The sequence below is a fragment of the Phyllostomus discolor genome, chromosome 4, assembly GCF_004126475.2.
Source record: "Phyllostomus discolor isolate MPI-MPIP mPhyDis1 chromosome 4, mPhyDis1.pri.v3, whole genome shotgun sequence".
In the NCBI taxonomy this organism is placed as follows: Eukaryota; Metazoa; Chordata; class Mammalia; order Chiroptera; family Phyllostomidae; genus Phyllostomus; species Phyllostomus discolor.
Genome location: NC_040906.2, coordinates 194,825,635 through 194,843,451, shown reverse-complemented (window position 1 = coordinate 194,843,451; position 17,817 = coordinate 194,825,635). Strand labels below are relative to the sequence as shown.

The 17,817-nt window shown below is 37.7% G+C and overlaps 1 protein-coding gene and 1 long non-coding RNA gene across 4 annotated transcripts in view; one reads left to right on the top strand and one right to left on the bottom strand.

The window, feature by feature from the left end:
* Positions 1-17,817, bottom strand: part of GRM1 (glutamate metabotropic receptor 1) — a 325,615-nt gene that overhangs the window by 156,901 nt on the left and 150,897 nt on the right. The gene's annotated exons all lie outside the window — the stretch shown is intronic.
* On the top strand, positions 5,538-8,133 carry LOC118500362. The gene is made up of 3 exons (XR_004902930.1): positions 5,538-5,548; positions 6,043-6,052; positions 7,291-8,133. It is a non-coding gene; the product is annotated as an uncharacterized LOC118500362 (long non-coding RNA).

The following is a 17,817-nucleotide window of genomic DNA, read 5'->3' as shown; positions in this document are numbered from 1 at the left end:
AAATTTAACTATGCTGGGTTCAAATGTAATTTTAAAAACTCTGCCAGGTAGACTATAAGACTGTCTAGCAAAGATTGATCCCTGTGTATTAGCATAATAATACATTTTAGGAATCTCAAATCACCCCCACATTGCTCATCCTTGAAACTGTAACTCCATCATTAAACATTAGTGTCACAGGAACACAACTTTCCAAAAACTAAAAATAAATAAAACTACAGGGTTGATCTTCTCTTGCTATTAAAATGCATCTCCTCCCTCGAGGACTAACAAGGGTAAGCTTACAATGACAAGATGTTTATATGCTCTCTACACACTGACCCCATATGAAAACCTCTTTTCCCAAGTGCTAAATAATAAATGAGTGCTCTAGATTAAAAGACAACATTTACAAATTCAGATATTTACTAGACTTGAAAAGGAGGGGGAGTAGATGATAATGGAGCCAGGATAGGAATATAAGATTGGCACAAAGATAAAAAAGTTTAGATGCTGTGTTTATAGATGATGTAATTGAACATCAAGATAACATAAAGAAGCTCCAGGAATTAATAGTCCATATGCCTGGTACACTGTCAAATGTAAGACATCTCAAGAGAGCCCTTGACAGTGTGTGGAGTGCAGTAAACTCTCTATTGAGTTATGCACCTGTAACGTTATTTATCTGTGTTGTCAGTGGAAGGAGAGCTGTATCCTTCAGGGTTACAACTGCCATCCCATTGTTCAAGTTTAATAGCCAAATGGAGGTTCACGATTAAATACCAACCTTCCTCAACAAAAGTGTGGGCAAGAAAAGTGATGCCAGAAAGACCAAACACTAGTTTTGGGTTTTATTTTGGGTTTTATTTTGGGTTTTGGTTGATAGTTAAGTGCTTGAAGAATTATATGAAGCCCTAAAATGTTGTAAAGTTTACCATGCGAGAGATGAGTATCAAAGAAAACTTTGATAGTTAAAATTTTAACTATCAAATTTTAACTTTGATAGTTAAAACCCAAACTCTAGTTTTGGGTTTCATTTTGGGTTTTAGTTGATAGTTAAGTGCTTGAAGAATTATATGAAGCCCTAAAATGTTGTGAAGTTTACCATGCGAGAGATGAGTATCAAAGAAAACTTTTAGAGGAAGGTGTTTTTTTTTTAATTCTCAGTCTCCCTGATAACAAACAAAGAAACAGAAAAATATATCTTTAAGAAGTACAGCTTTCCAAAGTGTGCTAGGCATTTAAGACAGCACTCTAAAGCTGATTGGACTGTCATGCCAAATAAAATATCCAGTACCTTCAAAATGAATGACAGTGCAAAATTTCCTTGTACAATGACTTCATTTTGGGTCATTTTGGGTGCAGGAAGGATTAGGTTGTGCTTCCTTCTGCATAAGATGCCTTTCCTTCGTAATAAAAGAATTCTTCACCCTTTAAAGGAGGCTGCCTGTATTTCTGTTTCCTTTCCTAAGAAGCCACGACCTCAATTCACCTAACTGTCATATCTGTTTAATACATTTGTCATATTGTCATATCTGTTTGATATGAAAATATCAAATATTGTGATATTTGATACATTTTACTGCTGAGACTGGCCGAGCACAACATTGATATGTTGGTAATGTATCAAGCATGTGTGGATGGGCCATATTCAGTTGATGGTATCTTATGGTCTCTTCTAAAATTCATTTGTTTTTATTCATCGAATAAAAAAGTTGAAGATAAGCTAAATAATACAATGAATATCATTTAAAAATATTGTTATGATACTATAATGGCAAATACATGATTACATATTTATCAAAAAACATAATCATATGTTATTACTGCACAACCCATAGAATGAACAACCCTAATGTAAACTATGGGCTTTAGGTGACCATGGTGTATCTATCCTAACAAGTATAGCAGTCCAATGTAGGCATATGCCAATATTTGTTAATACACACAACTATATATGTCAACAGTGAGGAAGGCTGTGCTGTAGGGTGAGGGGTCTGGAAGGCTATGAGAGCTCTGTGTACTTTTTGCTCAATTTTTCTGAGAACATGAACTTAATCTAAAAAATGAAGCCTAATTAAAAGGGAAAACATATTGTTCCAAGTGAAACAAAATATAATGTTAATCAATACAGACAATTACACCTTAACATTGCTTTGTCTTCCTAGAATCCGTAATTTTGCTAAAGTGTCCCCATGCTATTTTTTGCAGAGAAGTATGGCAAATTGATTTTACAAAATTCCAAATAAGGTAATCAACTTGTGACTTAAGGATAATAATGTAATAATCTGGGCTCTGGATTCTGAAAACCTTGGTATCACGTCCAAGCTCTTTCTCTAACTGATTTTATGACCTTAGAAAAATAACTTCTTCAAGTCTTCACTTTCTCATCTATTGCATAAAATGAAGGTAATGATACCTGCTCAGGTGATCACTGGAAGAATTAAATCAAATGACATTTTAAGGCACATTGTAATTGCTCAATAAATGATTAGCATTGTTCTTGTTATTAGATGTAGAGATAAAATACATAAATGTGCCTAGCTATAATTGGTGGCTACTATAATACTTTTAACAAGGGAAACATAAAACTCACCAATCAGTACAGATTTTAAATTTGTAAATACAATATTTTGATGCCTTTACTGTGACATGTGAATTTTATCATATTTTAAATTATGTGATCTTATTGGTCTGATATTTGATCAGAGTTTGCAACCTGTGAAGATCTGAGAGACTGTAATGAGACTGGGGTACAGAGCCGCTAGCCCCTGCAGCCATCAGAGATGAGGTCGTCCTCCTATAACCCCACTCGCGGAAGCCTGGCCTGGGTACCACCCCCAGACCTCACTAAGGCAGTGGAGACAGAAAGCAGAATTCTTCCCCTGCTGTACGTTGAAGGACATCTACTCAGCAAGTCTTTGAAACTGTGTTCACTGCTACTGTTTTTGTTATTGTTATTTGCTTTTCTTTAAGGTAAGGGATTGTTTAGGATTTGATAATTTTGCAAGTATTACTATTCTTCCTATAGTTCAGTGTCATGAACCAAGACCAGAAATGGTCTATTAATGCCAGCAGCACTAAAAAATCCCACTGTCAAGCTTACTTTCCTATCTGTGTGCAGGGAGAGCCATTCAGCCCAAATTGGTAAAATTTAATATTTATCCATTGTAATGAAGCCATAAACTGTGCAGTTCTCTGATATTAAATCATAAAAAAACACTTAAGGCTTCGCGTTTGTGGCATTTAGAAAACCTTCGTTTTTTTACTTATTCTTTTTTTTAAAGATTTTATTTCTTTATTTTTTGAGAGAGGCTATGGGAGAAACAAAGAAAGGGAAACATCAATGTGTGGTTGCCTTTCACATCGCCCCTACTGGGGACCTGGCCTCCAACCCAGGCATGTGCCCTGAGTGGGAATCAAACTAGCGACCCCCTTGGTTCACAGGCTGGCACTCGATCGACTGAGTTACACCAGCCAGGGCTGAATTTTTATTTTTTAAAAACATGTTTTTACCACAAAACACATTTATCTAGGAGTTCAAAAGTTCTCCTGCTCTATTAGGAAAGCAACATTTTTGCAAAAAGTTAATAACTAAAAGCATATCTATACAGCCAGTCCTAACTGCCAAAAGTCATAAAAGTCAAAATGGTTGTCTCCGAGTAAACTTCTCCTGTATACCTTTTAACAAACCAAAATAGTTTCTCAGAACAATTAGTCTTTAAAGTTTAATTTTATCAAACTTTAGGCTGTGCTTTTGGGTGAAACTAGATAAGCAATTTACTATTTGGGGAGGGTCTTTTTAATTTTAAATACAAAGTAAACATGTGTGTATAATTAATTTAACTTAACATGAATAGTACCATTAAACTTCATGTCTAGAAGGAAAACCTCCAGATAACAGGACCCGTCTCAGTAAGCCATCTCCTAAGTGATGTGCAGTAGCTTTTATCTTGGTAAAAAATCTGCACCTGGTGAAAAAGTCACAATGAATGTGAACAGTGCAGGAATCAAGATATGAAACCTCATTTAGGCCATTCTATATGGTTCTTTAGAGAGTCCTGCTAATACGAAGTCTCTGTTTTCCACAGTATTAGCCATGCCAATAATGTACCTTTTGTTGACTTTTTCTCCTTCTTTCTCTCACTCTCCTTGCTCCTGCACCCAGCTTTTTGAACAATATCCCACATAAACCACCAATAACCAGGTATTTGTTTTAGACTCTGCTTTATGGGTAATCCAAACTAAGATACATCCTTAAGGGGAGGAAAAGGGATTGTCACAGAGCTGTCTAATTTTATGACATCCCTTGAAATTTTTTATATACTTATAGAGGGAAGGAAAATTTATTTAAAGGGATTTCATGTTTATAATGGAATAAGTTTCTCACTCAATATTCTATTAGCATAGAAATGAAATCAATATATATTGAAATAAAAGCAAACCCTTTTAAAAATGTTTTATTTATATGAAACCTCAGGCTATGCTTCCTTATAGAAACAAGTTTCCTATTTACTCAGGGTTTACTTCATCTCTTGATGGTGTGATCTTGGGGCAAAGGAGCAACTGCAGTAACAGAGTCTGCTCCAGAGCCTGGAGAGTCAGTGAAAAGGAATCAGTTAGGACCTATGTCCAGAGATCAACCACAAAGTTAGCTTAGAATCACAGGTGAACAAATTGCAAGTCTGTTAGAGCATTTTAACCATGACTATAAAAGAAGAGCTAACATGAGCAGTGATTGGTCAAACCAATCACCTACAGATCAATTGTAGAGCAAATACAATATCACAACATAAACACAGTAGCCGTTTTAAGAAAGCTCCCTGGCTGGCGTAGCTCAGTGAATTGAGCGCAGGCTGTGAACCAAAATGTTGCAGGTTCCATTCCCAGTCAAGATACATGCCTGGGTTGCAGGCCATGACCTCCAGCAACTGCACATTGAGGTTTCTCTCTCTCTCTCTATTTCCCTCCCTTCCCTCTCTAAAAATAAATAAATAAAATCTTAAAAAAAAAAAAAGAAAAGAAAGCTCAAGTGCCTTTGGTGATAATGAACACCTAATTATACTCCCAGAAGCTGGATTGCTAGTGATACATAGATCATGTTCTAAACAGGTATTTTATCAAGCAATGGAAAAATCAACTACATCTGTTCTAAAGAACAAAGAGGATTCATAGCCAAATAATCAGATAACTGGAAAATCCAAAGGTAGGGCAGACTTTGGGTTAGTTTAGTTACAGTGACTCAAAGGTGACAGAAATCCTAGTTACTTTCCATCTCTTCTCTGTTTCTCACAGTACCATTATCATTTAAGCTAGTGTTTTCTGGAATTTCAATATGCCTTCCTATAAGTATTAAAGCTACATTTTTTCCTCAGTACAAGTCTATTAGGAAGAGAGCTTATCTCTCTGAATTGCCCTCTGGAAAAGAAGAAGGGCTATTCCCAAAAGTCATAACTTTTTATTTTGCCTCATTCACCCAAATGTTGTTTTATATCCTGATCTCTGAACCAATCATGAACCTAGGAAATGACTTTACTAATTGGCTTAAATGAATCAGAACTTGCCCTTGGTGCTCCGGATGGGTAAGATGGAGCATTTCTTACCCAATTCACATTCCCCAAAGGATATTTAGAAATCAGATAGCATGAAGACATTTGGAAACAAAAAAAGGTGTGTTCCAGGTTATAACAAGATACAAACAGAAATCTGGCTGAGTCATTCCAGCAAAAAAAAAAAAAAAAAAAGAATTTAGCCAGTGGTTCAGACTTGCCACTACTCATTTATACCAATAATTTGCATGCTTAAAGAATAATCTTCCAGTATAGATGGACCTGGAGAACATTATGCTAAGTGAAATAAGCCAGTCAAATACCGTATGATCTCACTCGTATGTGGAATCTAATGAACAAACTGAACTAGCAAACTAACAAGCAAAACAGAGACAGACTCAGAAATAGAGAGCAGGATGACAACTAAGTGGGGTGGGGAGGAAGTTAGGGTGTGGAGGGACTGAGCAAAAAGGAAAAAGGACTCATGGACATGGACAGCAGTGTGGTGATTGAGGGGGGTGGGGGTGTAAAGGGACTAAGTGGTAATGGGGGAAAAAGAAACCTAATGAACAAAACAAACAAAAGGGCAAAATAGAACCACAGGCATGAAAACAAGGAACAGACTGACAGCAACCAGAGGGGAGGGGGTAGGAGGACAATGGTGGGAAGAAGAGCAAGGGACTAGTCAAGGAACATGTATGAATGACCCATGGACATGAACAACAGTGTGGGATTGACTGTGGAAGGGGGGGTATTATTCACTATACGAATAATCTTTTATTCATATGTTTTAGTGAGTATAGTTGATTCAATCACATATAATTCCTAATATTTTGGTAGACAAATACTCTTATAATATAACATAAGAATGTACCTAGTACTCACTTATACAAATGTGGGGTGTCACACAGAATTTTATTTCATGTTTTACTATTCATTTGGGTGTTATTTTATTAGGGTCTCATTTATGGGTTGTTTTTTTTTTTAAAGATACCATTAATGGTTACTACACCTGGGTGTTAAAACAGGAAACTTTTATTTCCGACTGAGGCCCCAAGAAAATAGATGCCAAATACCACAAGATACTAAAGTGAAGTACATATGATCCATGTAGGATTTTCAAAAGAGTTTTTAAAAATATAAACAATTTTGTTACCCTTACTTTTCTTTCATATCAGGAATGCGCTATGGTTGAAGTTGAGTTGGCCAGAGAAGAATGACCACCAGAAGAAATATGTCCTGGAGATTACTATGCTGTGAGTGCCACCCCTAACTTTCCGGTCTTTCCCTACAGGAGAATTCAACATGTGTCCCTGGATCCTGTTAGACACCAGGGCTGAGCCATCCATTGGGTAAAAGGCTGTAGCTTCCTGCGAGGGAGCTGGAAAAAGAAAAAACTATAAATCATTGTGTCAAAGGCACAATGATTTCTGTGGACCAGACACCAGTCACACAACAGAGGAAACAAGGCTGGAATGTTTTTACGTCTTCCTAGCAGCACTGCCTGGAAGGTTAAGCGATTTCAGCAGAAAGAGATTAGAAATGGACCCAGATGCCCAGGAATTATGGAGGGAACAACTGGGAGAAGATGCCTCTGCTTTGGGGTTGGGGGGATCTCCATAAGATCCATGAAAGTGCTCAAAGAATACCCTACTTTTCGGACTATAAAGCGCACTTTCCCGCGCCCCACACACCCTGCCGAATTTGGGAGGAAAATGGGGGTGAGTCTTATAGTCTGAATGTAGGGGCGGAGGGGGGGCAGCGGTGGAGCGGGTCACAGGTTATTACATATGTTACCACATTTTTTGCTTCAAATTCTTTTTCCTATTTTTCTCCTCTAAAACCTAGTTGTGTCTTATGGCTCCAGTGCATCTTATAGTCCTAAATATATGGTAAATGTCAGCTTTGACCACTGGTAGCCCTCTACAGCACTGATATTAATTCACCAGTGTCGGTCAAAAAAGACCCATTCCTGCTGTCTTTTCTTCTCCCCCCGCCCCGCCCCTTCTCTGGCCCCAAGAAACAGTTAGTTGAGGAGATACTGCTGGCAGAGGGAAACACTGTCTAAGCTCTCCCCTAGCCAGAGCGCAGACTCCGACCTTTATCAGGCTCTCTGTAAAGACAGGCAGACAGATGCTTTCAGCTTAATCAAAATTCGAGAGTCGTTTACTATCACAGTGGACTGGACATAATAATTACTAAACAGGGACTCTTTGAGATGAGAAGTGAACATGGGACTCCTTATTATCTAAGTTATGAAACCTACCCTGAACATAATTGACAGGCAGAGACAAATTAACGTCCTTTAGTGCAAGATTAAAGGGAGAGTGGTAGAGGAAAATGAAGTTGTTTTATGATGGCGCCCTTGGAGCCTTGCTCTCTGAACAAAACGGCTATGAGCCCCTTCTGTCATTAGGAAGAGAAGCGCAGAACTCATTTAGCAAGTTGTGCTCAGCTCTTCAAAATATCGTTAAGATAGTTTTGTCACTAGGATATATTTTCAGAAGTCACTTACTGCATTGCTTTTTAAAAAATAGTTAAATTTCAACCCATTTCCCCACCTCCAATCTGGTATTTCATTATGAACAAATCATATTTAATGAATTTTTAACTACTTAGAGTGAAGCATTGGGGAAGTGTTATCTGTAACCAATAATTAGATGATTCAATATATTAGCAACTTATAATAGAATGGTTGAATTTTAACTTTTGTTGGGTGATGACATCAGACTTAGGCCAATGAGGTTTCTATGGTAACACAGCTGGAATTCTGGCAGGCCCAAACTACTCCTAAGTGATGAAGATATTAGGGTATTTTTTAACCCTTAAAAATGAACCTGCCAAAATATTAAGAATCTTCACTATATGCCTGGGCCTTAAGAATGCAACTAAAACTACATCAGAACAAGTAACTATGATCTTTGCCATAGTTAAAATAATGAAAACTCACTTTTGTGTATGTAGCTGGACAGCCATATAATATAGATGAAAGGCTTTCAGAATGTGCATGCTGCATGCAAAGATTATATATGTAAGTCTAGAGTCATGATACACATTGCATTGTAACTTCGGTTAATGTATATAAAATATGTAGCACACAGAGGGTACTCCCAAAGCAGTTATAATTGTTTTGTCTTTTCACCTCAAGGATTATTTTGTGCAAGGTTGTTTCATAGGTGATTTTCATTGTATCTTGCACAGTTTCAAAAGTTCCCCCAAATTGGTATACATAAAATTCTTTGTTCGTGTTTCCTCCAACACATAACCTCAACTAACAGAACCAAGTTAGAGCTTTCAGGTGGCCTTGAATCCACTCACCTGTGGCTGGTCACAGGCCTGCCCTACTCCCCCTGATGCCGAGGGTGATGTGCAGGGAGTGTCACAATGTCAGCTGAGTGCCTCCCCCCAGTGAAGAGGGGCTTTGTGGAGCCAAGGACAAAACTAAGACATAAAATGCAGCCTTTTCCGAAGATTGAAAGATTTTCTTGTAGCTCATTCTTTTTTCTGCTACAGGTTGTTTAGCTATGGCGGAAGAGGGGGATGGTACAAGGAGCAGGGAGCCCATTCTTTTCTTTTTCTTTCTTTTTGAAATCTTTTTTTAGTGTTGTTCAAGTACACTTGTCTCCATTTTCCTGCCACAACTTTCCCCTGCTCCCCCCACCCCCACCTCCCACCCTCAATCTTTCCCCCCTTTGTCTTATTCATGGGTCCTTTATACATGTTCCTTGATGACCCTTCTCTTTCTTTCCCCCATTATCCACCTCTCCCCTTCCCCCTCCCCTCTGGTTACTCTCAGTTTGTTCTTTAGTTTGATGTCCCTGGTTGTATTTTGCTTGCTTGTTTTGTTGATTAGGTTCCACTTACAGATGAGATTATATGGTATTCATCTTTTACCGCCTGGCTTATTTCACTTAGCATAATATTCTTTAGTTCCATCCTCGCTGTTGCAAAGGGTAGGAGCTCTTTCTTTCTTTCTCTGCTGTAGGGAGCCCCTTCTTAAGAAGAGTGCTTGTTCTTGGGCCATTGAATAGTAACACTGATATGTGGCTGCTCTGAGCTGGTACCACCCTGGGGGATAAAGGGCTCCTGGGGTTTCCACACAGCCAGCAAACTCTAGGTGGAAACAAAGTGCTTTTCTGGTCTTTTCCACATTCCCATTCTTTCTGGATTCTAATAGGTCTTGTTTCCCCATATAAGATTTTCCTTTCCACCCTCAACATTCCCAAATGCTGTATTGTTTAGCTAACTCATCTTCCGGTCCCAGTTTAACATTAGTCTTCTAGGGAGTTTACCCACACCCTCCAGGCATGTCATTCCAGCCTACAAATTCTCTTCCTTTCTGTGATGGTTAATTTGATGTGTCAACTTCAATAGGCTATGAGTCCCCAGATATTGGATTAAATATTATTACTGAGTGTGTCCGTAAGGACATTTCTGGGTGAGATTAACATTTAAATCCATAGATGGAGTAAAGCAGATTGCTCTCCCTAGTGTGAGGCCGGGGGCTCCTATCCAATCCATTGAATGCCTGAATAGAATTAAATGTTCAGAAAGACAAATACCATATGATCTCCATAAAATAGAAATCTAATGAACAAAATTAACAAACACAATAGAACCACAGGCATGGAAACATGGAACAGACTGGCAGTGACCAGAGGGACAGGGAAAAGGGGCATAACAGTGGAAAGAATTGGAAGGGACTAGTCAAAGAACATGTGTGAATTACCCATGGACTTGGACAACAGTGTGGGAATTGACTATGGGAGTGAGGGGTGGGGTGGGCAGAGTGGATAAAGGGGGAAAAATTGGGACAACTGTAATAGAATACCAATAAAAAATGATTAAAAATAAAAGTAAAATAAAGAAATTCTCTCTCTCTCTGCCTGTCTGTCTTCAGGCTGGGACACTGGACTTCTCCTGCCTTGGACTTGGTCTCCGACGGAAACTTAAACCATCAGTTCTCCTAGTTCTCCAATCTGCTAACTGCAGATCTTTGGACTTCTCAGCCTTCAAAACTGGGTGAACCAATTTCTCATAATAAATGAATGTCTCTTATTCTCTCTCATTTTTATATATTCATATATATACTTTCACATATATGAATATATATAAATATATGTGAATATATATATATATGAACATATACATATTCAGACAAGTAGCATCTGTTGCCTGTTAAAAAAATAAAAGTCCAAACACTTCTGCCCACTGCCTCTTGGTCTATGAGTCACCAAAGGAAGCGCAACATAATCCAGCACTGGATGAGACCACACTTTATCCACATAGAGAGGGGGCGGAGCAAGATCAGCTTCAGTAATGCCCATCAGTCCCCCATGGCCAGCAGGTCCCCCGGGCTGGCAGGTCTCTGCTGTCAGCATGCCATTCGTGCTGACGCAGAAGGACCGCGTCCGTTCACCACAGGGGACAGACGCAATAGTGGAGTGGGCCAGGTGCCATATGACAAATGTGCTTAAGCAGAACAGAAACGTACACATTCAGTCTGAAACAGGAAAAGATAAGTGATAAGGGAAGCACTGGCTGTAAGGACTCCATATTGTCACGCGGAAGCATTGCAGGCCCAAGGCGTGCTCTCACGCAGCTGAGAGGGCATTAGAAGGCCATGTGCATGAGCTGTATACAAAGATCTCCTATTCGTTTTTTGCTCTGGAGAAACCAGACTAATATATTTCTTTGTTATAATGTGCAATTACATACAGTACATTTTTAAGTATATTTATATATTTAATACCTGTTCCACTATTAGCTTGTGAGGACCTTCCAGATAAAAAGCATTAATTCCCCTCAAATATATCAGATAGTACAAATATAAATATGCATTGCCCCTCAAAAGCTTCAACTTAAGAGCCCTTACAGGTGTAAAGAATGCTTAAAATATCTTTGTATTCTGCCATCAGAATTAGTCAGAAGCAGAAATTAACCCTGTGTCCCTTACTCTGTAGATATCATCTTTCGCTACCCAAGCCTTACTCCCTGGTTTACGGACCTGCCTCTTTCTCTCAGGCACAGGTCAGCAGGTTGAGCCCGTGAGCCAAATCTAGCCCAGAGCCTTGTTTACCTATCACTTACAAGCTAAGAATCACTTTGAAGGCTAGAAAACAAAATTTTAAGTTGCAACGTGTAAAAAGCATATGAAAAAATGTCCTCGTCCTTAAATAAAGAACACCATCAGACCCACTTGTTTACATATTGCCTATGGCTCTGTTCACACTCTAACAGAGTTGAGTAGTTGCAACAGAGACCATATGGCCCACAAACTCTAAGATACTTAATATCCAGTTCTTTACAGAAAATGTTTGCAGGCTCTGGTCTGGAGTCCACACTGGATTTTGAATGTCCTTGCACTATTTTCACAAAGATTCTCCTTCTCAGGATAAGTCAAATGCAACCTGCATAAATGCCATCAGACTCCTGGCTTCACCAGCTTTCATGATGAGACGGAGCCCCTTCCTACCTCTTTGGGGTCACCTCTCACCTCTCACCTCTCCCTCCCATGTTCATCTTCCCTCCTATTCTATGCACATGCAATTCCTTTTGTCTATGACTCTCTGTCCTTCATCCCAGTTCCAACTTGCCTGGCCACGTGTTTCTCATACTTCAGGTGGCGTCTTAGGTACCATTTGATCCAGAGATGTTCTCCAAGCCCCTAATCTAGGCTAAATGTCCCTTTTATGTGTACTCTTAAATCTTGTCCTCCCCCTTTACTGGAAACTTTATGAGTTCAGGGATAGTGCCTGCCTTACTCACTACAGTTTTCAGTATCTGTCACCGATATAGTTACAGGAAAAAGGAAGAAGAATAGAAGAGAGAAATGTTGAAAAGAAAAAAAAATTGTTTTTATTAAGATACTAAAAAATGTTTCTGAATTGCTTCTAAAATAGTTTAATCAAAGGCTATAAATTATAGAAAACAAATAAAACATATGCTAAAACTTCAAGAAAATATCAGGGTAGTACAGAGAAAGTTATATACGCTAACACAAGTAAAACTTTTCAGACTAAAGTTTTAGTGAAAAAATATTTTTAAAAGCAAACTTTAGCAATCTTTCTGATAGCACATTAAAATTCAGCAATGTGAAAAAATTCACCGAAAATAAAGTGATTTTTGGCATTGGACCTGATAATACACATTCAATTAATTACACATCTCATTTCAGGTGAGGAAATTCAAAATCAAAGCAAATGATTTAAGGAAGTAGTGTCTGTCAATGCTGCTTTCTCTTCCTAATATAGCTAATTTGAATTTTTTAGCTTCTGCCCTCAGGGTGATATTACTTAAATATACCCCAAAATGTAAATTCAGTATCTATTATACACGAATATATATAAAACACATAAATATGAACATATACATAGGGTATATATATAGTGTTATATAATTATAACTTATAATATATGACTATAAATGTTATTATATATCATAAATAATACATATTAATTTATTAAATTTTGTCTTAAGTTCTTGAAACCTTACCTACAACCCACACACCTGCATGTGTGTGCAGGTACATATACATACACACACCCACAAACAACCACAAAAAAACTTCATTTACCAGAAAGTATTTGTAAACAAAGTAGCATTTACTCAAGTTTTAGCAAGGGAGATGGAGATTTGCAAACTCTTGGTTTTATTCTTCCCACAGAAAACTCCAGCCCACAATTAGTCCCTCTTCTCTTCAGACTATTGTTCATAATTTATTTTCACAAAAATTTTGTAAGAAATATATTTACCCAGTCTCCACACACACAAAATTGAACATACCTTTTACAAAGCAGTTACTATGTGTGTGTCTATATTTCCTAAAAAATAACACTTAACCTTTACTAACTGGTAAATTATATTTTCTATTCTATTCTCTTCTGTTTTTTAAAGATACTGGGCACTATCAATTAATTGAGTCTATGACCCATTCATGTAATGCGATCTCTAGTTTGAAACCCAGTGCTCCATGCTGCCCCCTACAACAGACCATTCTCCCTCATGTTTCATTTGCTCTTTATTTTTCAGTGTTACCCTGTCTTTACTTCTCCTTTTGGTTTTGTTTAAAATTCAGCCATAAATTCTACCTGAGACTCCAAACTCTTATTCTTACCCCCTAGTGGCTTTATCAAAGCCTCTTCTTAACAAGGCTGGCTTCTTCCTACAAAGATTTTCTCACACCAGCTGCTATAAAAATAGTGCATTCCCTTTATCCTCACACATTTAAAATATCCCCATGAACAAAAACTTCAGTTAATAAAATGCCTTCTACTTAAAAAAAAAACAAGTTCAAACTCATCCACCCAGATCCTGATTCTAACACTATTTATGAATGATCAAATCATTTCAAACTCTCCATGAGAAATGAATGCAAAGAAAATCTAAAGTTTTCTTAAAAAAAAAAAAAGGCTTGAGCAATCAAAAGAATTAGAGGAAAAAAAGAAGTCACAGAATTATTTCTAAAGTATAATATAATTTAGTTCTTCAAAGCTGGAGAAATCAGGCAATCTGTGGGTAAGTGGGTCCAAATCTTTCCACCAGAGGTAAGAGAACAGATTTAACTGTGATTGTAGCCATGATGTTGTCCTTACAATATTATTTTTAGAAAGATATGTCACAACCATACTCATGTCCCTTTCCTCAGTTGCACTGGTACTGAAATGTTCGATTTACCTAGCGAAGCTCCAGAAATCAGCACATGATGTGTTAGCTAAAGGTGAGACGTTGCATCTGCAACTGGGGATGTTTTCAAGGATGCCAATGTTTATGCGAGGTATCTTCTATGTGCTGGATACTTAAAGCAAGATCTGGATTCTTTCAGTTTCATTCTTCCAATTTGTTTATGTTTTATTCATCAAGGGACTGATCTATTTATGTCTGTTCTGATACTAACTGACTTTGTCAGAATCTTGCAAGCACATCTCTGGGTTATGCATCATTTATGGTTTCTCAAAGTTTCCTTAGGAAAGTTAAGACTCCATGCTCATGAATCGATGGCAGGATACTTGCTTCAGAGAAAACACTGTTCCACATATTTATAAAGTAGTATTCAGCATTTGCAAGGAATGTTCTGCTTAGAACGTTTCACACACACAAAAAGGAGTTTGTGTCTACTATTACCTAGGAAGTCCATCCAGGGCACTATAAGGCATGGAAAAGGAATATATACACTGGACCTTATTCTCAAGGTCTTTCATCAAATATAGAAAGCCGAGGAGTGAACTTCACTCACCTGGGGCATAAAGTGATGTGAAGTTTTCCCTGACCATTGTTTCTGTTCAGTATCTCACCACCACAGTGAGAAACGGTTTAGTTTTCATGGGTAAGAACTCAGATTGGGAAGTGACACCTTCCACACCCAGGCTAGGGACCTTAACCAATCACTGAATTCTCTAAACCTGGCAATTTTTAAGTCTCAAAGATGGAAGTTTTAATGGTGCTCGCTCACAGGGTTGTTATAATAATAAATATGTATTATGAAGAAATAAGAGATGTAAGACAAAATACTTGGTAAAATGTGAATGAAAAACTTTTGTGCTAGTATTGCCATACACGTTATCTGCCTTAAAAAAATTGACTCTTCCTTTAAGATTCAGCTTATAAGTCACTTTCTTGATGAAGCCTTCACCTTGCAAATATTCCTCTATCCTTGATGCTTCCAAAACATGTTTAATTTGCATCTGTTAGTACTTTCATTGTATATTGTAATTATTGGGAATGCGTCCGTTTCTTCATATAGATTGTGGGTTCTTCAAGGGTACAGGCCGTATTATGGTTAATATTGCTTTCTATGCTCTACGGTAGCATTTGGCACACAGTAGGTACTTATATTACTCTTCTGACTGAATAAAAGGATGACTAATGTTGGCATGAGCTGTCTCTTACTCTAGAAGTTATGACAGTGTAATAAATACCAATGACCTTTCGTGACAGGTCCTTGCACTGTCTAGTTGCTCAGATGAATGTTAATTAGTAATTGGGGATGTCTTAAAATATTAATAATTAATAATTGCACTTGTGCTGATGTTTGTGAATTATGATCTTATCTATGAGCATAACAATGTGATCACCTGAGAAGGATTCACTACATCAGCACAAGTGCAATTATTAGTTATTACTAATAACTATTGACCTACTAATAGATGATCTACATCCTATTTATGAAGAGTTGTGTCACGATACTGACATGCTTCGGAAGTCTGGAAGTTGGATTATCAAGTGTTATTGGCATTGTGACTCAAATGAAAGACAGATGCTAACTAATCATCAAGTGGATAACTACAGTAACTGCTGTAGTTTTTCACTTTTGTTTGGAAGAGTATGGGATTAGTTACAACACTGGAAAAAACAGCCATCACTGTATATTAGGCCTTAACTCAGGGAACATCCAACTCATTTTGAATTTAAATAACTGTCAAAGAAGAATCATCTCAATTTATCAAAGTCTTTAAAGACAAGGATTCTGAACAGAACGCTCCAAAGACATCTTGATTAAGGAAGTCGATGTACCCACTGGAACTCCCGCTCCCTGGGTGGAAAATCAGGCAGCGAGCAGCCTATCATTTACTAGCCACTCCGCAGAGATTTTCAACAAGAATGTATAAAAAGTTAACTTGTTCTAGTAGGTATTCTGTGTGTCACAATGAAGGAGAGGTTTTCATTACTTTGCTTTCTCTTTCCTTAGTTCTCTGGTCCCTGGTTCATTTAGACTCTTGAAATATAAAAACTCATATCATAGGTAATTGCATGTAGTTGCCTTCTAAGCTGAAGCACAGACCCCTATCAGACTCCCCAGTTTTATTTATTTTTTTAATAACCAGTGTCTTGCACAGTATCTGACATATAATAATGGCTCCTCAGAAATAATAGTTGATCAGAATATTTGGACTTTCTCGGCACCAAATCTTCTCTAGCTTTGCAGAGCCACAGGATCTGGGAAAACACCTTAGAAGCTAGAACTGAATGGGCTCCTTGTCTGACGACCACGTTGCTCAGAACACAGATGACCTCCAGCAGGTGACGGCTCTTCGGAAACGGTTTCTGAGAAGTTCCACTGCCAACAGAATATGCTCGACAATTTGCTGAGTGACAACTGGACTGAAGCATATGAAGCAGCTCCTGAGAGTGTGGGAACTCTACTGTGACCGTGTTACAGCTCGGAGGACCAGTCCCTTCCACGGGAAGCGCTGCACCCTCAAGCCGCTGTCCCATTCGTCCCAGTTCCTCCCACACTGTGAAACTATGTAGCCGGGTTTTAATAAACCTCTTGAAGGGAGCTGAAGCATATCTTTTCACTGGAGGCCAGGGAAGACTGAAATTTAGATCAAGCTGTTGACATGGCAACAAAAGCTTTCACCATTCAAAAGAAGATTACAGTGTGGACCGGATGACTTTAAGTGGCATTTTTGAGACAGAAATGTTTGACGCCATTCTCAAAGTTTCAGCCTACTGTGTTTTTATGCCACTGAATTATCCTATCCAGGTTTCTAAATAGCTGTGTATGGATGTTAGCTTATTAAAATTAAATTTAAAAAAAGAGGAAACATTAAAATTCTTTTTTTTTGAAACATTAAAATGCTCACCCTGGCTAGGTAGCTAGCTCAGTTGATTATTAGAGTGCTATCCCAATATGCCAAAGTTGCAGGTTCAATCCCTGGTCAGGGCACATATAAGAATCAACCAATGAATGTGTAAATAAAGTGAAAAAAACAAATCTTGTCTCTCTCTGTCTCTTTCTCTCTGTACCTTTCTTCTCTCTCTAAAATTAGTCAATAAATAAAATAAAATAAACACTAAAATTCTTAATACTGGTAAGTATATTCCTAATTTTCAGTCTATAGAGTTTGTTGTGTTTACATAAAAAATAAAACAATTTTAAGGCACAATGATATGAGTACATTTTCATAGGGACAAATCTAATATATACTAGAGTCAGGTTTACAAAACAGTATTAGAATAAATTTTCAGTAATACGGGGACAAGAATGCTTACTGTTTTTGCTGTGAATTTTTTCAGTGGAAAAACATTTTGAAAAATATCAGTAATAGTGGCAGCTTTTTATTTTTAAAAAAGGTCATTGCTTACAGGAAGGGCATCCTAATGAGATGTCAGAGTAAGGACACAAAATTTGGGCAATTCTACAACATCATGTAGATTTATGGCTTATTTGACAGGCAAGTTTACTGGGGGGAGACAATATAAATTTGTATCATGAGAAGTAAGATGGAGAAAAACCATAGAGAAAGGGAGGTAAAAAAATAACTGAGAAAAAAGAGGCAGGGGCCGG